We start from the raw sequence: 26,202 nt of genomic DNA on the forward strand, positions 1-26,202 counted from the left end.
TTTAACACATGGATATTCACATGGAGACATTGAGGGTGACAGAAGTCAAGGTTTTCCCCAAGTTGTATAACTGGTCCATGGAGGATCCAAGAGTCAAGCTCATTTCAAGCTTGTCCAAGGCCTGTGGTCTTCCCAAAGCCCATATTTTGTCTACAGCACTATGTGGCCATTTATAGCTGAGTTTATTAACAGTTTTGCAGTTAAGGCATTCCTTCAAGAACTAGGCATCTAGTCAAGACCTCTGAAGGCATCAAACTATACCCAAAATTATTACAGTGTTGCTTGGTCTTCTTTTCTAGAAGGATGCTCTTCTAGAAGAACTGTTTACTGCTCTGAAATACTCGCTTATAAAATCTCACTTCAGGAGTTCCCGTCATGGCTCAGTGGTTAACGAATCCGACCAGGAACCATGAGGTTGCGGGTTAGATCCCTGGCCTCGCTCAGTGGGTTAAGGATCCAGCGGTGCCATGAGCTGTGGTGTAGGTTGCAGACACGGTTCGGATCCTGAGTTGCTGTGGCTCTGGTGTAGGCCGGCGGCTACAGCTCCGATTGGACCCCTAGCCTGAGAACCTCCATATGCTGCGGGTGCGGCCCTCGAAAAGACAAAAAAAATAAATAAAATAAAATCTCACTTCAAAGGTTGAGTGTGTCGCAATAAACAAATAGCTTTTTAATTCTCTGCCACCAGCTTAAACAGTACATTATTGTCACTCACAAGTATGGAAAGTAACATAAGGTCTTTCCTATCAAAGGAAATCTTGGTTAGTCCGTTTTGCTCCGGTTTTGGCTGAAACACCTTCCTGTGACCCTCCTCGTCTTTCCTTCTTCTCCCAGTAACAATTTGTTTCAAATTAGCCAACCGAGAAGAATGAGTGCCCTGACCTGACCAATGGGAAGGGGACAGGTACATCACCTGTGCTAGGGATAAACAGGGAGGGTCTTTTCTTTACGGGCACTTTTTGAGCACCCGCGCCCTTCTGCAGAAGTAAAGAGCCTTGTCGAGATCTCCCTGTGTTCACGTGTCTCATTTTTTGATACTGACAATCCGAGCCATGTGCCCAACGCAAGAGATCATATCTTAACCTATGGTAATTCACATGATATACTCAATTTGTACTATAGCTATTGCCCTAATTATAAGTATTCTTAACCAAAATGTATAGACAGTTGTGATGGAATCAATTTTATTAATTTTGCAGAACCCACAGATTTCCTCTCTCACCCAGTCTGTCAAAGAGATCCTGTAATTAATAACTTGCCCAGTTTTCCTCCGTAGGAGACAGGAGACGTGAGAAGATGAAAAAAGTTTCCTCTAGTTACTTTGTGTTTATTTGTGCCTTTATAGATTCAACCCTTCTCCAAGACTAAGTCACTTGGGACATTGCTTACATAGAGCTGGAGAACAACACCTGTGAAAAGCCAGCACTACACCAGGTACAGAACGACACATGCCTAGTTGCATGGTGAGGTGGGATGAATCCTGGGGCCAGACCAGCCCTTATGTGTTCTTCACAGTGCTATCAGGGGGATTATGTGAAACAATAGACATGAAAATTCTTTCCTAACTACAAAACATTGTGTAAATGTGAGCTGTTATAACCAGGTGGTGTGTGCAGTGGAGATTACCTTTAGCCAGGGGGAAGCATTTCAGTTTATATAACGCTTTGCATTTCAGGAGCCCCAAACTCTTCTGAATATTGTCCCAAGAAATATCACTCAAAATAAAATGCACATAAACAAACAGTCTAGCACATGCAGGAACCAATTATGCTGACAAGGATGAAGGTCTTAAATGAGACCGTCAACATCTTGACACGTCAACTCTCAAGGATGTTGCCACTGTAATCACAACACTTTCTGAGGGGAAAATCAATTCTCTACATTAAAGTTTCCCATCCGTGCTGACTGTTGGGTGATGGGGGAGAGGGAGAGGAACAGAAGTGGGAAAACATTTTAAAATATGAATTTTACTTCCCATGGCAGTATACATCAGAAAACTCAAACAGAAATCCATGACTCTTTCAAGAGTTTCTCTTTGTCTTCTGATGGTAAAGGAAGAGAAAATAAGCTGTCATTATCAGAATGATCAAATGCAGAGAGAAAAGAGGCAGAGGTAGGTAAAGCACCAATTACAGCGCTGCCAATCTGGAGAAGCTCCGCTGCTTCCAAACAGCAGTGCAAATGGATCTGAGGATGTGGGGAAGGGGAGGTGGGGTAGGGAAGAGAGAACTGCCAAAATACAAGACAGGGAGGTGTAGAGAAATTGCCCCCTGGGCTCTGGCAGCCGTTGTAAATCAGGCAGAGCCTTGTACGTTCCCAAGCACCGATTCCATTGTGTGCGTTCACTTGCAGATTTGGCTTCTGGCTCACTCTCTTTGTTTGGGTAGCTAGGCATGAAAAAGAATCATCCGCAACTAGAGCTCCACTTAATTCCCAATTCCTCTCTGGAAACTATCTGTTGGCATCGTGAAATGTTCTGTGTAGAAGGCCAGGCTTTGGCCAGTCAAAAGAGAAATTTCAGACCCTTCGCCAGGATTCTGGTGGATAAAGCTAAGTCAATTCTTGGAAACTGACAGAAGACTCCGCACCTCTGGAATAAGTGGTGTTGCCCCAGTGTCTCACTATTCTTGCCAGGGACAAACAGAAACCCCTGACAAATGTTCTCCTCCCTCCTGGCAAAGGCAATGATGGAACAGCTGCTTTCTCACTATAAAAAGACAGTCACTCCTCTCTGTCATTCCAGCCTATAGTTAAAGTTCAACTTACATTACTGATTTAACTACCATGTATCATATAAAGAAGTACAAAAGAAATTCACCAGGAGATGCTCTAAGATTCCTAATCATTTTCTCCGTGTCCCAGCACCTAAACCTGGGCATGTACTCACACGTTTTTGAAAGAATGAAAACTAAGGAATTTGGATAAATATTGCATTACCTGCAGTTTTCAGAAATCTTCATGCAGGGTAATCCTAATCCCTGCCTTTCATCCCCAGGGGTCAGGGAAGCCACTCTGCCATATTATAACTACTTTTATTTGCATCAAGTATGTGGGATTTCAAGGCCTCTCTAATGAGATAAACTCAAAGAGCCTCTGGTCAGGATAAAAATTACCAGACTCTTATCACCCCACCAGTCTCGGTGCAACTGTTACAAAGTCCTTGAGCCCCTCCTGGCTTCAGGACCTGGCCTATGCCCTCCTGTCCTATATTAGTAAAGGTATTTGGCCTGTTCCAACAGGGAAATTATATGCCCCTAACCAAGAGTTTTGTAAGATCTCTCCTCTCTCCTTTCCCTGGACTATGAAAACACACCGGGCACTCAGGGTTGGCTCTCCCTGATCATCAGGAAGTTGTTCCACTGCACTAGAAGCATTTTTTGCCTCAGTAAACTCTTATTTCTCTTCACCTTGCTCTAAGTCTGGAAATATTCTTTTCCAAACCACACACAGACCACAACAAAGCACTTACTGTGTTCAAGATACATTCAGGAGTGCTCTGAGAGACATAATAAAAACTGGAAGAAAGAATAAGTGAACAGACTGAAAGGTTATACACACAATATGCCTTTCCCTTGGAGTTCCCACTGTGGCTCAGTGGGTTAAGAACCTGACATAGCATCTGTGAGGATGTGGGTTGGATTCCTGGTCTCACCTAGTGGGTTAAGGATCCCACTGCCACAAGCTGGGTGTAGGTCACATGCAGCTCAGATCTGGCATTGCTGTTGCTGTGCCATAGGCCAGCAGCTGCAGTTCTCATCTGACCCCTAGTCTAGGAACTTTCATATGCCACAGGTGTGGCCCTAAAAAGAGGAAAAAATGCCTTCCCCTTCCCAAACCCCTCTAAAATGGCAGTTAAAAAAAAGAAAAAAGAAAAAAAAACAAAACAAAACATGAACCCACAAAAACAAAGAAAAGAAAAGCAGATGACAGCAGATTACAGACAGCTACAATATTTTGGAAATGGAAACCCAAGGAAGGAAAGGAAAGGAGGAGGAGCCAGCTAGAAGCAAGCCAGTTCACGCCTCAGAGCCCCTGAAAGTCTCAGGAATTGAGGAGGCCAGGTGCCTCCCGAGGAAGAATGGGAAGACTGCTGAGTGGGTTTGAAAACAGGACAACAAACTGCAAGTCTTATGAGGAGTAAGCAATCTCCCAGGCCCCTTCACCAGCTTTTTGTGGCCAGGCAGCCACAATCCTAGCCCCAGTGGAACATCAAGGCTGTCCCTCCATACATGCTGTGCAGAGGTGTCTGTACTAGGAGACATCAGACACAGCTGAGAAGGGAGAGAGGCACCACAATTAAAAGAGAAGACTGTGTGATAAATCACACAATAAACAGTCCAACCCAAATCCATCCTCTTTTTCAGGGTAGTTTTCAGAAATATCGCCATTCAAGCTTAAAACTGCAGACAGGAGAGAGAAAACTAGTCACAAAGAAGTAGGGATAAGAATTGCATTGTCTTCTCAATAGCTTGATCCTGGTTGACTCTCCTTCAATCCCACCCTACATTTCTCCACACGCTTGCTTTGGAAGCTTTGATTCATACAGACGATCCCACAAAATATTAGTGTTTGCTACTGTAGGTGCTTGGTGTGGCATATCCACACAACCCCTTCTTACCAAAGAAATGGCCTTAGTTCTCAACCTACAGAGATAATGAGGAATTGCCTTAGCAAAGAGAAGAACCAGCATGGACTGTTCCCTTGGACTCTCAGTTCTTTGGCGAGTACTTTACTCTCAGTTCCCCTTCTCCTCCTGTGTTTATAACCTAAGGTGCAATGACAGCAGCCAACTCCAAATATATTCCTGATTCCTGCAATGTAGCCAAAGACTGATGTCATCACTCTTTCTTTTTTTTTTGCTGGTGATTGGAGGAACAATTGGATCATAGGCTTGATATGATGAATAAATAAATGGCCTGGTGACATTTGGAGTGGCAGCCTTCCAGATCTGCAATTGCCATAAAACCGAAGGGACAAATAATGAGCCTGGGGTGGAAACACTGGGTTTAGGGACCATAGATTTGATATTACCTCACCATCTGATCATCAGCCTTGATTTTCCTCTCTTGGCTGCATGCAGGGGCTAAATGTCAGTTCCTTATCAACTTCATAATAGAGACAAGAAGGTGATGCTTGGAAAGTCCACCAAAGTTTATGAAGCCTGCAGCAACCGATATGCTTAACCTGTACTGTAATCTTGTTGTTCCAAGCGTCCTTTTATTATTATTATAATTATTATTTGCTTTTGCTTTTTGGGGGGGCTATACCCGGCGTGTGGAAGTTCCCAGGCTAGGGGTCCAATCGGAGCTGTAGCTGCTAGCCTACGCCACAGCCACAGCAATGCGGGATCCAAGCCTCATCTGTGACCTACACCAGAGCTCACGGCAACGCCAGATCCTTAATTCATTGAATGTGACCAGGGATCAAACCCTAGTATTGTGACTCAGTTTGTAACCTGCTGAGCCGCAGCAGGAATTCCCCAAATGTCCTTATAACTTAAAAAAGAAAGAAAAAGAAAGGAAAAGAAAAAAGAATAATCTCATCTCCTTAGGCCAATGGAGATGATCACTTTTGCTTTGAATATGTCAACAGAGGAGCAAGTCAGACCAAGGGAGGAGACCCTGGAGTTCCTGTCGTGGCACAGTAGTTAACGAATCCAACTAGGAACCATGAGGTTACAGGTTCGATCCCTGGCCTTGCTCAGTGGGTCGATGATCCAGCGTTGCCGTGAGCTGTGGTGTAGGTTGCAGACGCGGCTCGGATCCTGCGTTGCTGTGGCTCTGGCGTAGGCCGGTGGCTATTGCTCCAATTAGACCCCTAGCCCGGGAATCTCATATGCCTCAGGAGCGGCCCTCAAAAAAAAAAAAAAGGCAAAAAGACAAAAAAAAAAAAGAGAGGAGACCTTATGGTCTGAAAAGGAAAATGAGAACCTCATTCCTCTTCTAGGAAGAATTTAAGAAAGATGATTTTTTTTTATAATTTTTTTTATTTTCCCACTGTACAGCAAGGGGTCAGGTTATCCTTACATGTATACATTACAATTACATTTTTTCCCCCACCCTTTCTTCTGTTGCAACATGAGTATCTAGACAAAGTTCTCAATGCTATTCAGCAGGATCTCCTTGTAAATCTCTCTTTTCTTTTTTTTTTTAATCTATTCTAAGTTGTGTCTGATAAGCCCAAGCTCCCTCCCCCTCCCATCAGGCAGCCACAAGTCTCTTCTCCAAGTCCATGATTTTCTTTTCTGAGGAGATGTTCATTTGTGCTGGATATTAGATTCCAGTTACAAGTGATATCAAATGGTATTTGTCTTTGTCTAGAAAGATGATTTTTAAGGACTTGAATGGATACAACTCTATTGTGCCTCCGGTTCCTGGAACTTTGTGTTTTAACTTGGTCTCTGTGGCTCTTGAAATTTTTGCTGGTAAGGCCAACCCCACTTCACTCTTGAGGAGGAAATTTGTACATTTCCAAGGTTCAAATGCTTTGTGAATCAAGGAAGATAATGTTATTAACTGACATGTGCAAAAGAGGAGAAGCAGCCACTGAAGTAAAGAAGATGTTAAGTTTGTTTGGGGGCCTGGTGAGTTGGAGACACTTGCAGGACATTCATGCTGAGGTTCCTGTGAGCACTGAGAATGTCACAGGGTAAACGGAAAACTAGGACCTGTGTTCAGATGATCAACTAAGTTCAGTTCAGTAGATCGGATTCATTTGATTAGAGGATAAAGTTAAAGCTATAACCTTGAGCAAATTCATCAGGGAATAAGGTGAAGCATTTAAAAAGAAGAAGGTTGTTTCAGTCAGGGTAGAGCCAGATTATGCTGCAGAACAAACAATTCCCCAAATCTCAGTGACTTAATATCTCAAGGTTTATTTCTCATCCATGCTTTATGTCAAAAGTTGACCAGGAATTCTGTGCAATGTTATCTCGGTCTGGGATTTGGACTGATGAACCACCCCCCACCTGGAACATTGCTGGTCTCTGTAGCAGGAGGAAAGAACAGTCTTATACCAGCAATGAAATGCTAGCCCAGAAGTGACAGATACTGCTCCTGCTCATAATTCAAAGGCCAGAACTCATCACGAAGCCCTACCCAACCACACGGTAGGCAGGACTTGTCATCCAACCATGTGTCTGCAAGAGAGAAGCGCTGACATCAGGAGCTACATAAATGAGTACCTTGAGGCTGAAGACAGGCTTTGTAAAAACATGTTACTCCAGAGAGGCAAGTACTAAGAGTTGGCATGGAAAGAAGACAGAGAGAACAGTAAGGCAAAGGAGAAGGACCAAGAAAGCAAGAGTCACAGATGATGGGGAGGAAGGAGAGAGAGTGAAGAAAGGAGCAATACATCAGTGTAGAAGTTTCTAACAGAAGAGTATAGCAGGAAGAGGGGTTTAACAAGTTCAGCTGGGTCTCTCACCAGAGGCACTTCAAGATGGCACTCACTTCCTTGATGAATTTCTGAGTCACAATTTCTGTCCCTCGGCCTAACCCTAATCCCACATCTAACCTTATTTACAAGGATGCATACATAAGGCTGCCTTAGCCTGTGGCCACCAAGCACTCGAAATGTCTATCTCAAACTCCTTGTTCTGATTTCATTCTTACTATGCAAACTTCTCCTTATGATTTGCCTTTCCTTGAAGGTCTATATTCAGTAAGAGAGTGTGTTAGTTATATTCAAGCATTTTGGACCACATGACAATTCCACTGCTCATTTGGATTAATTCATTAATTAATTTTAAGCAATTTCTTTTACTGAAATGGATTCAAATCTCACTTTAATTCAAACAGCCATTTTATTTATTTATTTATTTTTTGTCTTTTTTTAGAGCCGCACCCATGGCATACGGAGGTTCCCAGGCTAGGGGTCCAATCACACCTGTAGCTGCTGGCCTACGCCACAGCCACAGCAGTGTCAGACCCAAGCCGCATCTGCAACCTACACCACAGCTCATGGCAACACCAGATCCTTAACCTGCTGATCGAGGCCAGGGATCAAACCTGCATCCTCATGGATGCTAGTCAGATTCGTTTTCACTCAGCCACAATGGGAACTCCCCACTTGGGTAAATTTAAACATCGACATTCTGATTCATCAGAGGGATAAACTTGGTATATATGAATCTCTCCTTAGATGGTCCCACCCTTGATATGCAGGTAGATGCATGATATGTAGGCAAATGCAAGGCCTATAAGCCTTATGTGTAATATCTTAATTTTTTCTACAATGAGCATTTAGAAGGAAAAAGTCAATAAAACAAACCTCATGGGAGTTCCCGTTGTGGCGCAGTAGTTAATGAATCCGACTAGGAACCATGAGGTTGCGGGTTCAGTCCCTGGCCTTGCTCAGTGGGTTAAGGATCCGGCGTTGCCATGAGCTGTGGTGTAGGTTGCAGACATGGCTCGGATCCCGCGTTGCTGTGGCTCTGGCGTAGGCCGGAGGCTACAGCTCTGATTCGACCCCTAGACTGGGAACCTCCATATGCCGTAGGAGCGGCCCTAGAAAAGGCAAAAAGACAAAAAAAAAAAAAAAAAACCTCATGTTGAAGAGAGACAGATGAAGGAGTAAAAAAAATTCAATAAAGGGAAAAGCTAGCTAATAAGGGATTAGGAAGGAAAGGAAAGAGGGAAGAGAGACTCAGAGATTGCAATTTCAGAAACCTACAGAGTTTGATGACCTGTTAACTTTTGCTGAATTTAAAAAAGGACTGCACCTGTTTACAGACTACGAAGTTGGCAATGTGGCAAATTTTAAGTTAAGGTTGTTGATGCTGGGGTGAAAATATCAAAACTGAATACATACCAGAAGCCAAATATATACTAGATTTGTCTATTTCTAGAAATAAGCAACTTGGGAATTGTTAAATAAATTACAACAGGACCAGATTATATATTATTATATTATGTAGAATATGCGTTATAATACAAAAAATTATAACAGGCTGTAATAGGAAGGAATATAGTTTTGTCACCAAAACACGATTGTTCAGGTTTTAAATAGCACAGGGAAAAAGATGGCCTCAACAGAATGTTCAGTGGGAAAACAGCAGGGTTCCTAAATGTGTGTGCATTATTATACCCAGTTTGAAAAACAGAAAAGGCTGGAAGAACTCAAGAATGAGTATGGAAGTAGTGTGTGATTATGGCTGATTTTTATTTTATTCTTTATACTTTCCTATAATTTTCAAATTTTCTATAATGAACTTAGAATTCCTTTAGATAATGTAAATGACTTGTATAGAGAAGCATGCTTCCATTAGCAACTCAGTTTTTCATTATTTTTGTTAGTTATATTGGAATTTAAAACTCATTAGATACATTAAATGTAACATATTTAAATGCTCAGGGTATATATGCTCCCGACTGCTTTTAAAATGAAATTGTAATTAGAAGGGATAAGAGAATTGAGACTAGAAAAGCTCTCTAAGGGTAGTGGCAAAGGCGTGAAATGCCCTATTTCAAATATTGTAAAATATTTACCATACTAATAGTAATCTTGTGGACATATTTCATAGAATGCAATGCATATAAATTAAGTCTTAACTTTAGATTGTCTCCTAAATTTTAGTACCAACAGGAAATTTCCAAATTTCAAACTGAGCTAAAAGTTTATTTTTACAATATATGAAAACAAGATGATAAGCAAACCAATATTGAAAATAAGATTATGGGGGGAAAATTCTACCTGCCTAAGAGAATAACCTGTAGTCAAACAGTGGAACCATCCCTTACATACTTACAATATCATGTGTGAATTAAAAATTAATACTCTTGAGTGTGGTTCTAAGCTTCACTTGGTGATGAAGAAATGTTGAAGAGTTTCCTTTCTTCTGATGAATTCGAATCTTTCTGCAAAGACCAAGGCAAGATCATCTAAGAGTAAGGGGCCAGCATGAAGTTCAGGGATCAAGGAAGGTAGAAAGTCCTAAAGTAACTTTGTAGAGAAGAGGAGAACACACCCACCAGAAAAAAAAAAAAATGTATAGCCAGGGCTTGAAGGCTGAGACCTAGCTGTGGATTAAGATTATTTCAGAGATAGAGTTGAATAATCTCATTGAGTAAGATGGGTTCCTAGGGTGCAAAGAGAAAATGACTTTATTCTTCACGTGCAACTGCCCATTTGAATACCCTCTTTGGGGTCAGCATTACCCTACCCTTTGAGTGAAATACTAGAAAAGTCTTCTAGCTCTCTGATCATCTCAAATAGCAAAATGTCCTCTGGTCCTTTCATCCCCAATTCACAGCCTTAGTTTATAAATATGCCCAGAACTACTGTAAGAAAACTTCACGGCAAGCTTAGATATGCTATCAAACGAAGGGCCTGCTGTGGGAAAGGAGGTTTTGTCTCTATTTCCCCCATTCATGTTAGTTTCCTCCACCCCTCTCCATTTCCACTGGGTCTTCCAGGACACAGCAGAGACTGAAGAAAGGCAAGGGAAAGGAAGGCCTTGTTTGACTGACACAAACAGAAGTTGGTGGAGCTTCCCTCTTGGTCTGGCTCATGTTTTGGCATTTGTTCTCTCATTTGAGCATCTGTGGCCTCCTTGGATTCCCCCGAGCTGGGCCCTTCCAGTTGGAATTCCTTCATCTCAGGCAATGCCTCGCCTCCATCCAGCCACCTACAGTCCTCTCTGGAACTTCCAACCCCTTTCTGCCGAGGACACCTCACTGATCGCAGGAAGTCCTTCAGGTCAGAATTCCTTTGGAAACAGCCCAAACTCACATTCCTTCCGTGGGTTTCACAGTTGATCCCCAAGAAAATTCACCTCTGGACTGGCATAGGCCAGAATGTGGCTATTCCCTAAATGCAGCCCTCTGCTCTACAGACACAGCTCACTTCAGTCAGCCTCTCATTAGACTTTCTCCTCTAGGCATGAATCTAATGCCTGTCTGGGTCCCACAGGCTTCAAAAGATACCTGTCAAAGATGCCTGTGAAGCTCCTACATGGCTAAGGTGGAGGGAAGGAGGGAGTGCCAGCCTGGAAGAATTCACAGCTCAAGGTAAGTGAAAGATAAAACTCAGGAAACCTGACTTTCTTCACAAGTCACGGAAAGGTGGGCCAAGTTATTTGCTTTGGAATGCAATCGTATTTGGCATCCTTGATCTTGGGGCCTCAGTGGAAACTGAACTGAGGATTCTATTTTCCTTTTATCTTCCCTCCGTGCAGTTTCTTCAGTTCTGCTCAGCCTCCCAGTTGAAGCAAAGAAGATGGCTGGGTTCATGTTATGTCAAACAGCAATGATGAGAAATACAGAAGGAAGGGGATGTGGGCTCTAGTAAGAGTCCCTGAGTTGGTGCAGCATGGACTCAAAGCTGGGGAAGGAAGGAAGGGAAGGGATCAGGGGCTACAGGGTCCAGGAAGTTGAATGTAGAAGGAACGTCTGAGAAAACGTTCTGGAAAGACTTTCAGCAGCTGATGACCAAAGGGATGGAGATGACAGAGTTGAACAGACTTTGGGGTCTGGAGCTTGTGGTCTGCCAATAATTTTGGAATCACTGGCAGGGTCAGAGGAGAGGTGGCTTTCAGGGCATGACGATGAATGCTGCTCTGAAGAAGCTGAACTTGAGAGGTCAGTGAGGCATCCAGGGACGTCGCTGGAGGGCTGGAGCTCAGAACAGCAGGGTTCGAGACGTGCCTTTCAGGGTCAGGATGAGACACTTTGGGAGTCACAGGGTTCAGTGACACCCCAAAGGAGAAAGACTGACTTCAGAGATCGAGGACCATCTGGGAAATGCATCTTGTGAGAAGAAGGGGGCATAAAAAGTCTGTTAACAGAGAGGAAATAAAACTCCGTCATCTCAGAGAAAGAGCTGTGTCTGGGAATCAGGCTCATCTGTTCTGAAGGGTGCTTCATCCAAGAACTCCTCCTCTTCCTCTCCCTTTCTAATCCCCTTTGTTGCCTGATGATGCAGCTAAATCTCCTCCACCTCTATGCTTAGTTTCCACATCTGTAAAGTCAAGTTAGCTTCTCCCTTCCAGGGCTGTGGTGAAGATACAGGTGACATGACTGGCACAGAGTACAAACCCAATTATTGTGAGCTATGCTTATTACTATCATTCTTTTTCATATTTGTCCCTGCTTGATCAATAATTACTCCTTTAGGAGTTCCCGTCACGGCTGATCGGTAAGGAACCAGACTAGGATGCATGAGGATGTGGATTTGATCTCTGGCCTCGCTCAGTGGGTTGGGGATCTGGCATTGCTGTGAACTGTGATGTAGGTCACAGATGTAGCTCAGATCCCCCATTGCTGTGGCTGTGGTGTAGGCTGGCAGCTATAGCTCCTGATTCAGCCCCTAGCCTGGGAAGAAACTCCATATGCCGCAGGTGGGGCCCTAAAAAGAACAACAACAAAAAAAATTACTCCTTCACATGATGAGTATATCAAACTTATTTCCAGGGGTTCTGATTTTATTTTTGTTTTTTGTTTTTTTGCCTGACTTTATCCCTTCCCTCTGATGCAAATGGCATGGAATTGAGAAACAGAGTAACACAAAGAGCCCACACTGCCAATGCCCTGGCACAGTTCAGATACTAATATGTTGCCATCATGATACTGGTTTGATTTTCAGATCTAATGTTCAGAAGTCACTATTTCCTCTTAGGGACTACGCCTAAAGTTTAGGCACATTGTCCCTGACTGGATGATGATTGCTGAATTATGACTTTTATTTACTGTTTTTTTATTTGTTTTCTATTGCTGTGTAACAAGTTACAATACACTTATTAGCTGGCTGGAAACACCACCCAGGTCTTAGCTCACAGTTCTGTATGGCTGACATCAGGGCACTGCAACAGGGAGAGGGGTGGGGGTGGTTCTCTGCTTAGGGTCTCGCAAGGCTGAAGTCCAAATTTCAGCTACAGTTCTCATCTGGGGTGCAGAGATGTCTTACAAGCTCACTAGTTGTTGGCTGAAGGTGGTTCTTTGTGGCTGTAGGACTGAGGTCCCTGTTTTCTTGCTAGTTTGTTGGCTGGGAATCTGTCTCAGCTCCCTGAGCCTACCCCTTTCCATTGGCAGTGCCTTGCATAGCTATATGCTTTCTTCCAGGCCAGCAGGAATGTTTCTCTCTGAAATCTTCCTTTGCTACCAGTCAGAGAAATCTCTATACTCTTAAAGGCCTTACCTGAATAGAGCAGACCCACCCAAAGAGAACTTCCCTTTTGCCTTTTAACATATCAGAATCAACAGACTGAAGTCTCATCTTATTCATATGTTCCACCCATACTCAAAGAGGAAGGGGTTATACAAAGGCAAGGATCATTGGAGGAGATCTCGGGATTCCGCCTGGCACATTCACTTATGAAGAGCATTTATGTTTCAGGCACTGCACAAAGCGCTGCAGGTACAAAGATAGATTAGATGCTGCCTTCCAGTTGCTCATCCTCTAGGCCTGTACCATTCAACACAGAAGCCCCTCGCTGCATGTAGATATGGAACATTCAAAACGTGGCTAATCCAAATTGTGGTATGCCATAAGTGCAGCATGAACACTGGATTTCAAAGAATTAGTACTCCCCTAAAAAACTTGTAAAATATCTCATTAATATTTATGTATTAATTACATACAAAATAATATTCAACATGCATTGGTTTCAATAAATATACTATCAAAACTAATTCTACCTGTTCCTTTTCACTTTTTTAAAAGTTTTTACTTTTTCCATCATAGCTGGTTTACAGTGTTCTGTCAATTTTCTACTGTACAGCAAGGTGACCCAGTCACACATACATATATACGTTCTTTTTCTCACACTATCATACTCCATCACAAGTGACTGGACATAGTTCCCAGTGGTATACAGCAGGATCTCATTGCTTATCTGTTCCAGAGGCAATAGTTTGCATCTATTAACCCCAGATTCCCAGTCCATCCCACTACCTCCCCCTCCCCCTTGGCAACCACAAGTCTATTCTCCAAGTCCATGATTTTCTTTTCTGTGGAAAGGTTCATTTGTGCATATATTGGATTCCAGATATAAATGAGATCATATGGTATTTTTCTTTCTCTTTCTGACTTACTTCACTTAGTAAGAGAGTCTCTAGTTCCATCCATGTTGCTGCAAATGGCATTGTTTATGGCTGAGTAGTATTTTGTGTACATATACCACATCGTTTTACTCCATTCATCTGTTAATGGACATTTAGGTTGTTTCTATGTCTTGGCTATTGTAAATAGTGCTGCAATGAACATGCAGGTGCATGTGTCTTTTTCAAGGAAAGTTTGTCCAGATATACGCCCAAGAGTGGGATTTCTGGGTCATATGATAGTTCTATGCATAGTTTTCTAAGGTACCTCCATACTGTTTTCCATAGTGGTTGTATCAATTTACGTTCCCACCAACAATGCAGGAGGGTTCCCTTTTCTCCATACCCCCTCCAGCATTTGTTACTTGTGGACTTATTAATGATGGCCAGTCTGGTGTGAGGTGGTACCTCATAGCAGTTTTGATTTGCATTTCTCTAATAATCAGTGATGTTGAGAATTTTTTCATGTGCTTATTGGCCATCTGTACATCTTCTTGGGAGAAATGTCTATTCAGGTCCTTTGCCCACTTTTCCATTGGGTTGTTGGCTTTTTTGCTGTTGAGTTGTAGAAGTTGTTTGTATATTCTAGAGATTAAGCCCTTGTTCATTACATCATTTGAAACTATTTTCTCCCATTCTGTAAGTTGTCTTTTTGGTTTTTTTATGGTTTCCTTTGTTGTGCAAAAGCTTGTCAGTTTGATTAGGTCCCATTGGTTTACTTTTACTTTTGTTGCTTTGGGAGACTGACCTGAGAAACCATTTGTAAGGTTAGTGTCAGAGGATGTTTTGCCTATGTTCTCTTCCAGGAGTTTGATGGTGTCTTGTCTTACATTTAAGTTTTCAAGCCATTTTGAGTTTATTTTTGTGCATGGTGTGAGGGCGTGTTCTAGTTTCACTGATGTACATGCGGCTGTCCAGTTATCCCAGCATCATTTGCTGAAAAGACTGTCTTTTTCCAATTTTATATTCTTTTTTTTTTTTTTTTTGTCTTTTTCTAGGGCCTCATTCATAGCATATGGAGGTTCCCAGGCTAGGGGTCTAATCAGAACTGTAGCCGCCAGCCTATGCCAGAGCCACAGCAATGCAGGATCTAAGCTGCATCTGTGACCTACACCACAGCTCACAGCAACACCAGATCCTTAACCCACTGAACGAGGCCAGGGATCGAACCCACAACCTCATGGTTCCTAGTCGGATTCGTTAACCACTGAGCCATAAAGGGAACTCCTCCCATTTTACATTCTTATAAAAATATGTATTTATATTTTTTCCATTCTATATTTTTGTGATCTTCCTTTGTTGAAGATTAATTGAACATAGGTGTCTGGGTTTATGTCTGGGTTCGCTATTCTTTTCCATTGGTCTGTATGTCTGTTTTGGTACCAGTACTACACTGTCTTGATTACTGTGACTTTGTAATATTGCCTAAAGTCTGGGAGAATTATGACTCCTGCTTAGTTTTTGTTCCTCAGGATTGCTTTGGCAATTCTGGGTTTTTTGTGGTTCCATATAAATTTTGGGATTATTTGTTTTAGTTCTGTGAAAAATGTCATGGGTAACTTGGTAGGGATTGCACTGAATCTGTAGATTACTTTGGGTAGCATGGCCATTTTTACAGTATTAATCTTTCCAACCCAGGAGCATGGAATATCTTTCCATTTATTTGAATCCTCTTTAATTTCCTTGATTAATGTTTTATAATTCCTCAGCATATGTCTTTCACCTCCTTGGTCAGGTTTTTTCCCAGGTATTTGATTTTTTGGGGTGCAATTTTAAAAGGTATTGTATTTTTGTATTCCTTTTCTAATATTTCATTGTTAGTATACAGAAATATGACTGATTTCTGAATGTTAATCTTGTATTCTGCTACTTTGCTGAATTCATTGATCAGTTGGAGTAGTTTTGGAGTTAATTCCTTACAGTTTTCTATATATAATATCATGTAATCTGCAGACAGTGACAATTTTACCTCTTCTCCTCCAATGTGGATGCCTTTTATTTTTGTGTTTGTCCAATTGCTGTGGCTAGTACTTCCAACACTATGTTGAATAAAAGTGGTGAGAGTGGGATTCCTTGTCTTGTTCCAGATTTTAGTGGGAAGGCTTTCAGCTTTTCCCCAGTGAGTATTGTATCTGCTGTGGGTCTGTCATAAATGGCTTTTATTATGTTAAGATATGTTCCCTCTATACCTACTTTGGTAAGTTTTTATCATGAATGGATGTTAGACTTTGTCAAATGCTTTTTCTGCATCTATTGAGATGATCATATGGTTGACTTTTGTTAATGTGGCATATGATGTTGATTGCTTTGCATATGTTGAACCATCTGTGTGAACCTGGGATGAATCCCACTTGGTCATAGTGTATGATCTTTTTTATATGTTGTTGGATTCGGTTGGCTAAAATTTTGTTGAGAATTTTTGCGTCTATATTCATCAAATGTATTGGCCATTAATTTTCTTTTTTGGTAGTATCTATGTCTGGTTTTGGTATTAGGGTGATGGTGGCATCATACAATGTCTTTGGGAGTGTTCCTTCTTATCTTTCTTCTTCAACTTTTTGGAAAAGTTTAAGGCGGATGGGTATAAGTTCCTCTTTGTATGTTTGGTAGAATTTGCCTGGGAAGCCATCTGGTCCTGGACTTTTATTTGTAGGGAGTGTTTTTATTACATATTCAACTTCATTTCTAGTGACTGGTCTGTTCAGTTGATCTATTTCTTCTTGGTTCAGTTTTGGTGGGCTGTGAGTCTCTAGAAAGTTGTTCATTTCTTCTAAGTTGTCAAATTTGTTGGCATATAATTGTTCATAGTACTTAAGCTCTCTAAGGCAGCACCTTTTTACTTTTTTTTTAAGTGTCTACAGTCGACTCATGAACAGCACAGGTTTGAACTGCACGGATGCATATGGAAATTTTTCAGTAGTAAGTATAACAGTAGTGAATGGTCTGTGGTTGGCTGAATCTATAGATGCCAAGGAACCTTGGAAAGGGAGAGCTGACTATGTTATACACAGATTAACCCCCTGATGGTCAAAGGTGTACTGTACTTAAGAAAACCTAAAATCACAATGTAGCTGGCACTGCTGGATGGTACTGATCTAGACCAAGAAGACAAGCACTGCCATGTGTCCCAGGTGCCATGGGAGGAGAAGCCAATGATGTTTTGGCACAGTCGAAGGAGCAGTCAGTTGAGGTGGGGAAGAGTACAAACAGGAAAAGCTTCCATTGCCTGGTTTCCCACTCGCAGCAGACAGGGAAGAGCACATTTTCCTATACACGAGTTCTTTTCCAATAGCTGGGAATTCCTTATGTAAAACTGCAAAGCTAGTACTAGGGACTTTTTAATTCTAGAAGACACACTTCAGAGCAAGATTTTAAAACAAATGCAAATGCCCAATTACAAGTTAATCCTTTTCTGACAAACCCTTAACTGTCCTCCATCTACCTGAGCCTCCCCCTTTTTCTTGGACCCTGGCAGGCAGAGCTAACTTTCTCTCTGAGCTACTTTGCAGGGTCAAAACTTCAAGGCTGTCAACACTGAGAGAAGCCTGTCTTCAGCTATTCTCACAGCCAATGATTCTCTGGCTTTTGATCTCTCCAAGAGAGGGCAACTATTACCAGCTAAATTAGAGAGCAGTTAATTACCTCCTAGCCCTCCTAATTCATTCAAAGAGCTCTTTTTGGTTTCCTTGACTTAACAACAATCAGAAAAAGAAATCCTGAAATGGAATCTACAAAGCTTTTTCTAAAACAGCCCTTATTCCCATGGGAGATACCCTGTCAATTATCTTTTTAGACCAGATCCCATGTCCCATATTGTTTACTCATTAGACAAATACTTTCATATGCAAATAGCTAATACTCGTTAAGCACACTTGTTAGGTATCAGAGGTTGTGGCTAAGCACTTACATCATCTCATTTAATATATACAACTTAAAAAGGTAGCAATAATAAGATGATACTAACAACTGCTGAGTGTTGCTAGGTGCCAGGTACTTTTCTAATCTCTTTTTATTTGTGGCAAAGTTAATTTAAGGATTAAATGAGATAAAATACGGGAAGTGCTAAGAATAGGGCCTGACACTGGAAGAAGTGCTCAAAAAGTGTTAACTAATATTTAATCCTCACAAAGGTCCTGTGTGATAAATATTATTGTTATTCTTTCTATTGTAAAAATAAAGGTAAGTCAAGTGAGCTTTAGAAGGCTTAAATTCCTTGCCCTAGATCGGTGTGTACCAGAATCACCTGGAGGGCTTAACAAAGATCGCTGACCTTGAGGTTCTGATACAGCGGGTCTGGGGTGGGGAGTGGGGAATGTTTCTAGTCAGTTCCTAGGGAGGCTCGTGCGGCTCAGGGATCACACTGCTCTGGCCAAGGGTCCAGAAAGACTTCACCCCAGTGGCCCACCCTCTTCACTACTCAACACTGCCTCTTTAACGAAGCTTAAAGCGTCTAAAAATCAAGCTAAGGTCAGAACTTAGACAACTTTAAACAGATTACAAGAGTTTTAAAAAGACAGTATAAAATGATTGACTCACACTACCTCCTGGAAACTCCTGAACCAAATAGAATATCCATTCTTCCAAGGACCATGCCATTCATAAATCCTCATTCGTAAGGGTCTTTGGCTCACTTCCAGCCACCCTATATGACAGCAAAGATGAGTACTATCTTGTCTAAATATGCATGTAGATGGGCCTTTCCATGCAAATTATGGCTTGTTCTTAAAGAGAAAGGATACATACCATCTTCATGATAAGAATTTTCTTTAGAGAGGAAAGGAGAGCTATGAGATTGAGAGGAATTTGTAAAGGCTTTAATTAGAATACCACTGTTTTTGTTCTTTTAAAAAATGTGAAACAATTCTGGCAAAATGTTGAGATTTGTTAGAGCTGGTTGATAAGTACCCAGGTGTTTATTACATTATTCTCTACAACTTTTCTGAATCTTTGGATTACTTTCTAAATATATGTGTTTAAAAGACTCTGTGCCTACTCATTAGTATAGAAATCACATGGAGGAAAAATAGACACAGCTCCACTCCTACAGGAGTCACTGCCAGTGAAGAAGGTGGCCCGGAATCAAACAATCGTAGATAGTTAGAGAGTTACAAACTGCAATTTGTTTCACAAAGCTAAGGTTTTAGAGTGCAAGGAAAGCTTTTAACTCTGGAATCTGAGCTAGACTCCGGAGTCAGGGAATGTGGAAATCCAGCTCTGAGCTTAAGGACTTGTAAATGTTAACTAGGAGCAGGTGGCCTGGAGCACAGAGAAAATCATAGAGAGTCCGAGTGTTGAGAAGGAGCAAGGAGTCTGCAAAGGAATGAAAGCATATCTGTGGTCTGTGAAGGCGGGAGCAAATAAAAGGATGCCATAAGACAAAGCTTATGAAGTAGGCAAGTGCCAGACCATGCAGAACCACATTTCGGATTCTGGACTTGATCAGTGCCTTAGCAGAATGTAATGAGCCTTCATGGTCACCTGCAAATTGGCTGAAACTAAAGTGGTATGCTGGCAACCTGGCTTTCCAGATTTAAAAAATAAATAAACAAAAAAGTCCTGGTTGACATGCTTGCTGATTCCTGTGGATACTCCCACATGTCTGATTTCTTTTTTTTTTTTTTCTTTTCTTTTTTTATTGTTATTTTCCCCAACACACTTTTTTTTCCCACTATACAGCATGGGGACCCAGTTACACATACATGTATACGTCACTGTCCTGCTGCATTTTAAGTATCTAACAGAGTTCTCAGTGCTACACAGCAGGATCTCATTTTTTTTTTTTTTTTTTTTTTTTTGGTCTTTTTGCGTTTTCTAGGGCCGCACCCACGGCATATGGAGGTTCCCAGGCTAGGGGTCTAATTGGAGCTGTAGCTGCCAAGGCCAGGGCCACAGCAACACAGGATCCAAGCCGCGTCTACACCACAGCTCATGGCAACGTAGGATCCTTAACCCAATGAGCGAGGCCAGGAATCGAACCCGCAACCTCGTGGTTCCTAGTCGGATTCGTTAACCACTGAGCCAGACGGGAACTCCAGGATCTCATTGTTAATCCATTCCAAGAGCAAGCAATAGTTTGCATCTGTTAACCTCAAACTCCCAATCCCTTGCACTCCCTCCCCCTCCCCCCAGGCAACCACAAGTCTATTCTCCAGACTTTCTTTTCTGTGAAAAGGTTCATTTGTGCTGTATATTAGATATCACATGTCTGATTTCAAGCCACCCATGTGACATTACAGAGCCTGGAGTTGGGAAGTAATGTGTAGACGAAGCTTGATATACCCTGGCTTCTGTTCACCACTAGGACTCAGTTCTAGACACATTCTGAATGAAATGATAGTGTGTACTTTGGTATTAGTGAGAAACAAACGGTTATTGACAGCAGAGAGAGTAGAGTACATTTTTTTTCACAGAGAATATAAGATGTTCTCCTCTCCTATTTTATGAAAAGTCACCAGGATGAATTTCGGGTTCTGTCACTTTACGTAATCAAATCAGAACTGACTTTTGATTTCAATCTAACCTTGAGTTTATAAGCCTCATTCGTCCTTTGTTTCCTGATGCATAAAATGAGGAATCCCTTGAAAGATAAAATCTTTATTATTTTATGAAATGAACTCTTTTATAACCAAGATCTAATTCATGTCCATTAAGGGTTATAGCTTTCCAGTTTTCATTGTTCGGTGTGGGGACACAAAAAAATCAACCATCTGCTGCTTACTAGTGGTTTCTGACTCACAAAATGAAAGTTCTCCCACTTCTCTGTATTGTCAGAGAATCACCACTGAGGCTGGTTAAGTGATTTGACTTTACATTTTCTTTTTTTTTTGTCTTTTTGTTGTTGTTGTTGTCTTTTTGTCTTTTTAGGGCCGCACATGGAGGTTCCCAGGCTAGGGGTGGAATTGGAGCTGTAGCTGCTGGCCTATGCCACAGCCACAGCAACTCAGGATCCAAGCCACATCTGCAACCTACACCACAGGTCATCGCAATGCCTGATCCTTAACCCACTGAGTGAGGCCAGGGATCGAACCCACAGCCTCATGGTTCCTAGTTGGAGTCGTTTCCACTGCGTTAATGATGGGAACTCCTGACTTTACATTTTTAATACCTAGTCGACCTCCTATGAGGATGCATCTAATAGGTCAAATGTCTGTATAACTAATATAAACCTTCTGTATGTCCAAAACATATTCCACCAGAACATAGGATTAACTCTACAATTAAAATTTTAGACATCTGATTTTCTATACCCACTCTCAGCGAGGGACTACTGTGTATGACATCCTCTGGAATCCATGACTTTCTAAAGAAGTTAAAAAAAAAAAAATCACTATTATCTCATGATCTCAATTTGATGAACCATAGGTGATTTCAGTACCTTTTATAAGGCAGATTATGCAGAAGGTTGAATTTCCTGTGAAGTTGTTTTTGTTTTCTTTTTTTTAAGACTGCAATAAGAGTGGTCTACTTAACAAAGGGTAAAGACAGGATCTTCCAGCCTCATTGGCAAGGGGCTACTATAATTTCCCTTAGAAAATATTCCTATATGATTCATTTATCACATGAAATTAAAATGAATGGTGGCAGATGCTTCCATGGAATACTGTTTGAAATCTCTCCTAGGATTGCTATTTCTTTAAAAACACTCCATTAGAAGTTCCTGTTGTGGTGAAGCAGAAACGAATCTGACTAGTATCCATGAGGATACAGGTTCGATTCCTGGACTCACTCAGTGGGTCGGTGATCCGGCATTGCCATGAGCTGTGGTGCAGGTTGAAGATACGATGTGGTTCGGATCCCCTGTTGCTATGGTTGTGGCTTAGGCCAGCGGCTGAAGCTCTGGTTTGACCCTGCCTGGAAAATTCCACATGCCACAGGTTCAGTCCTAAAAAGCAAAAAATACATACATACATACATACACTCCATAACAATCATTTATCATGAAATCTTACTAACTCACGCTTGCTTCAAGGGCTGTACTTGGATCCATAAAGAGCCAACGCAAGAGCACGTGGCCGTGGAAAGGCCATATTGCCGAAAGGTTTTCTAAGTTTTTATTACGGACATGAGTGCTCACACACACACCCCACATTAGGGAGAATAATAAAATGAATTACTGTGTACCTATCACCTAGCTTCAATAATTACCAATTCAGGCTGATCTTGTTTTATCTTTACCCCCCAACCCCTTGTCATTCATCCAACCCCACACTAAATTCCTGAGAGCTTTCAGAGGCATCTTAGCCTGTGGCAGTAACAACTGTTCACATTCCTTCCCGGAGACCAGACTTTCTTGTAACCTTACAGTCTGAGCACAGCCATCAAAGAAGGAATGAACATGTTTTTCCAAGGCATTCTATTTACATGCTCAGGGTTTTTCATCAATCATATAAAAGAGTGACATTTTCAGTTCAAATGAAAGTGACTCACCAAGCCAGAGGGTGGGTCAGTGAGGACATATGACACCTTCCAGTTTAACCTGCTCTTTGACTATGAACACCTGTACAGTCATCTTGCCATAAATCTCTCCCCAAGGCCTCTGTAATGAGAGATACCATTTACCAAATCCTGAGCCTTACTGGTACAGTAAGAAATGATTTCAAAAATTTATTGCAGGAAATTTCAATTTCTGGAAAGTTTAAAGTTTTTTTTTGTTTTTGCCTTTTTTTCTTTAGGGCCACACCCACAGCATATGGAGGTTCTCAGGCTAGGTGTCGAATCAGAGCTGTAGCTGCCTGCTTAAGCCACAGCCACAGCAACGCAGGATCTGAGCCACACTTGCAACCCACACCACAGCTCATGGCAACGCCGGATCCTTAACCCACTGAGCAAGGCCAGGGATCAAATCTTCGTCCTCATGGATACTGGTCAGATTTGTTTCCACTGAGCCACGACAGGAACTCCGAATGGGTATCTCTGAATAAACCTGCTTTCACTTTACTATGGCTCACTCTAGAATTATTTCCTGCCTGAAGCCATGGACTCTCAGTTAGTGCCCTATCCCAGGGATTTGCTCAAGACCTGGGGCATAACACTCTCGCTTCCACTCTTCTCCTGCAACACTAATTTATGATAGGCATTAATCACTAAAACTTTGCAGTTTCCCCCATTATTCCTAGTAAACCACTGTGTTTATAAACTGTTAAAAAAAAAAAGTAAGGTAAGATGAAGTCATACATTGTTTCGAACTATATTTGTTGATTTTCTATTGACCTAAGGCCTATACATCAGTATGAAGTGACTTTTATCCTATGGCCTGGGAGCAGTTTACACCTGAAGCAAGCAGAGAGACAAGCACAACGCTTGAAATCCTGGGCTTTCAAGTTTCTATACAAAGCGAGACCTTCGTAAACAAAACAAGTAAGCCAGCTGATTGTCCTATTGGGTGAATATAGAAAAACACACAAAAACATTTCATATAAATCTCTGGATAGTTCATAAAATTGTAGGGGCCTTTCTGCCTTAATTGATAAGATAACAATTTTTCCAGGTACCAGTTTTACTTGTGCTCTGTTAAGGCGGCTGGATTTACCTTAGAAAAAGTAAGTCACCAAGACATCACACTTCCAGGCATTTGAGCCTGCAATGAGCCTTTCAAAACATGACTATAACCATACAAAATGCAGTGAGGATAAATCAAAGATACAGTACTCACCACATCAGAGCCTCTGTGGACAAGGGTGTGGTGTTATGTAACTTGCTCCTGCTGAAAAACTCAACCACAGCCCCTGTGTGCAGGAAAAAGAATAGTCTGGAATTGGATTTTTGTGATCCCATTTGAGTCCTCCAAGGCTCCAAATTGTTTAACTGACTAGAAAATTCTGCTTGGCTTCTAGTACTGGTCTGTCCTCCCTGGCCCTCTCAACTACAGGCCTGAGCTCCATTTGGGGTAATTAAGTTCTGTCCCAAGTTCATCCTCTATCCCCAGTGAATCTCTGCCCCATCAGAGGGTGGGCTCCGGAATGGGTCTCCTGCCCTGTGGCCAGATGGGGGCAGGGAGCAGGTTTCTCAGACATCTGTTTTGGTTTCCTAACTGCTCCCCTGGTCAACACCTAGAGAGAAGCCTTCTGCTCTCAAACTTGGCCTTTATCCTTATTGCTCTAGTAACCACAGGCTGAGGTGCCTGAAATAAGGGACCACCTGGAACCACACTGCCCCCTGGTGGATGCCATCCTTCCTGCCTGGAGATCCCTGCAACCAGCCCACTGGCTCACTCCAGGTATGTCACCCAAATATCTCCTTTAGTGGGGATTAAACTGTAATGTGCCCACCTGTAAAAAACATAATGAGAACTGTGGGATAGTCCTCGGTGGTGTATCAACTGATAAGTTTTTAGGCTTTTTACCAGTAAGACTGTTAAACACCACCAGGACTAAAATTTAAATTGGGTAAACTTAAAATTACCTTACATTTTTTAAAAAAAGCCATAAATACTCAAAACTCATCACTTCTTAATAATCTTACTACATTTTACTATTGTCTATGCTCGTGAGTTATTTATATCTACTGTTATCTGGATAGTGGAAATTACTTGCCAAATCATGGCTGAGTTGTAACCATAGGTTGGCTAGGATACAAGAGTTCAGCAAAAATCATTGAAAGCATTCAACAAGAATCAATTGGCTATATGGAATTTAAAATAAAGAATACTGTATATTTTATTATTTTATTATCATTTACAAATTGTGTGCTATGCACCTTTTATATCAGTAAAATTTATGAATTGATATTTTTTTCCCAGAGAGGTAACATTTTGAGACGCACTACAGTGTCCCTTCCACCCACTCCAGGGCCAGTCCTATATTCCCGTTAGAGTCTCTTAGTTCTGCTCACATCCCATTACTGACGTTAAGAGCTGGTTGTACTACAGATGTGGTAAATTCATTTGAGTAATAATTAAAAAAAAAAAAAGCCGGTTGTAGGGTCTTAAGCTCATATCCATTTATTTATCATTTATCTTGCCTAGGTGTGGGGACATCCATTAGCATAACACACCTAACCTCTTCTGCTTGCAGACACATACCTTCCCTGGGGAGGTGAACTGACTTACTTGTTTGGTGAGTTTAGAAGGAGAAAGAAATCATGCATGGCCTAGCTCCTACTTCTGTTCCTTTTCTTAGAAGCTCCCACAGCAGGGCATCTTTCCCCACAGGGCAAAGCCTGACAAATTCTGGTGTTTTCTGAGGCTGAGGAGCAAGTTGGTCAAATTCCGGAGTTTGGTTTTTGTTTTCGTTTTGGTCTTTTGCCTTTTTAGGGCTGCACCTGCAGCATATGGAGGTTCCCAGGCTAGGGGTCTAATCGGAGCTGTAGCTGCCTGCCTATACCACAGCTCACAGCAATGCCAGATCCTTGACCCACTGAGCGAGGTCAGGGATCAAATCCGAGTCCTCATGGATTCTAGTCGGATTTGTTAACCCCTGAGCCATGATGGGCACTCCCTGATGTATGGTATTAAGAATTCTACTTTCTTGGAGTGGCTGAGCCCATTGTGGCTCAGTGGGTTAAGAACCCAACATTGTGTCCATGAAGATGCAGGTTCAATCCCTGGCCTTGCTCAGTGGGTTAAAGATCTGGCATTGCTACAAGATGCAGTATAGGTCCCAGATGTGGCTCGGAATGGCATTCCTGTGGTGTAGGCCTGCAGCTGCAGCTCTGATTCTATCCCTAACGTGGGAACTACAATATGTCTCAGGTGTGGCTGTTAAAAAAAAGAAAAAAAGAAAGAAAAAAAAAAAGAATTCCACTTGCTCAAAGATAGAAGCTATGCCCTGTAAAGTAGCACTGTAAAGTAGCCCTGATCAGTAATGAGGGCCATATATTGGCCTCTCTTTGCTAACTCCTTTGTCTTATTTCTCTTTGGTTCAAAAATTGAATGGGGCAGCTCCCTGTTGGCTCAGTGGGTTAAGGATCCAGTGCTATCGCTGCTGTGGCTTGGGTTACTGCTGTGGCGTGGGTTTGATCCCTGGCCCTAGAATTTTGCATGCTGTGAGCACAGCCAAAAAGAAAAGTTAAAAAAAAAAAATTGATTGGGGAAAAGGAATGCTCTTTATTGGATCCCTCAGAAACTCCAAAAGGCTCCTCTTCCATCGGCGTTTGTCCCTGAGGTCACAGAATACCCTGTAGCTGTGTTCATTTGTGTTGGGAAGCACAAGCCTTTTATGAGAATATG

The 26,202-nt window shown here is 41.9% G+C and overlaps 2 long non-coding RNA genes across 3 annotated transcripts in view; one reads left to right on the forward strand and one right to left on the reverse strand.

Annotated features, from left to right (window-relative positions):
- The first annotated feature begins 10,603 nt into the window (after positions 1-10,603).
- LOC146407130 (uncharacterized) overlaps positions 10,604-26,202 on the forward strand; it is a 35,884-nt gene continuing 20,285 nt past the window's right edge. Inside the window, exons 1-4 of one of the 2 annotated variants that reach the window (XR_014825639.1) lie at positions 10,604-10,698; positions 10,912-11,009; positions 23,252-23,393; positions 24,138-24,252. This is a non-coding gene — a long non-coding RNA (uncharacterized LOC146407130). Of the gene's footprint in view, positions 10,699-10,911; positions 11,010-23,251; positions 23,394-24,137; positions 24,253-26,202 lie in introns of those variants that run through there. The other variant, XR_014825640.1, reaches the window with a different exon arrangement.
- On the reverse strand, positions 16,491-19,691 carry LOC146407131 (uncharacterized). Its single transcript, XR_014825726.1, has 2 exons — positions 19,250-19,691; positions 16,491-19,209 (listed from the first exon to the last, which is right to left on the reverse strand). It is a non-coding gene; the product is annotated as an uncharacterized LOC146407131 (long non-coding RNA).

Source organism: Sus scrofa, chromosome 1 (genome assembly GCF_054392235.1).
Source record: "Sus scrofa isolate SSC_HxYL_T2T_F1_AM1 chromosome 1, Sscrofa_HxYL_maternal_Yorkshire_Landrace_v2.0, whole genome shotgun sequence".
NCBI classification, from domain to species: Eukaryota; Metazoa; Chordata; class Mammalia; order Artiodactyla; family Suidae; genus Sus; species Sus scrofa.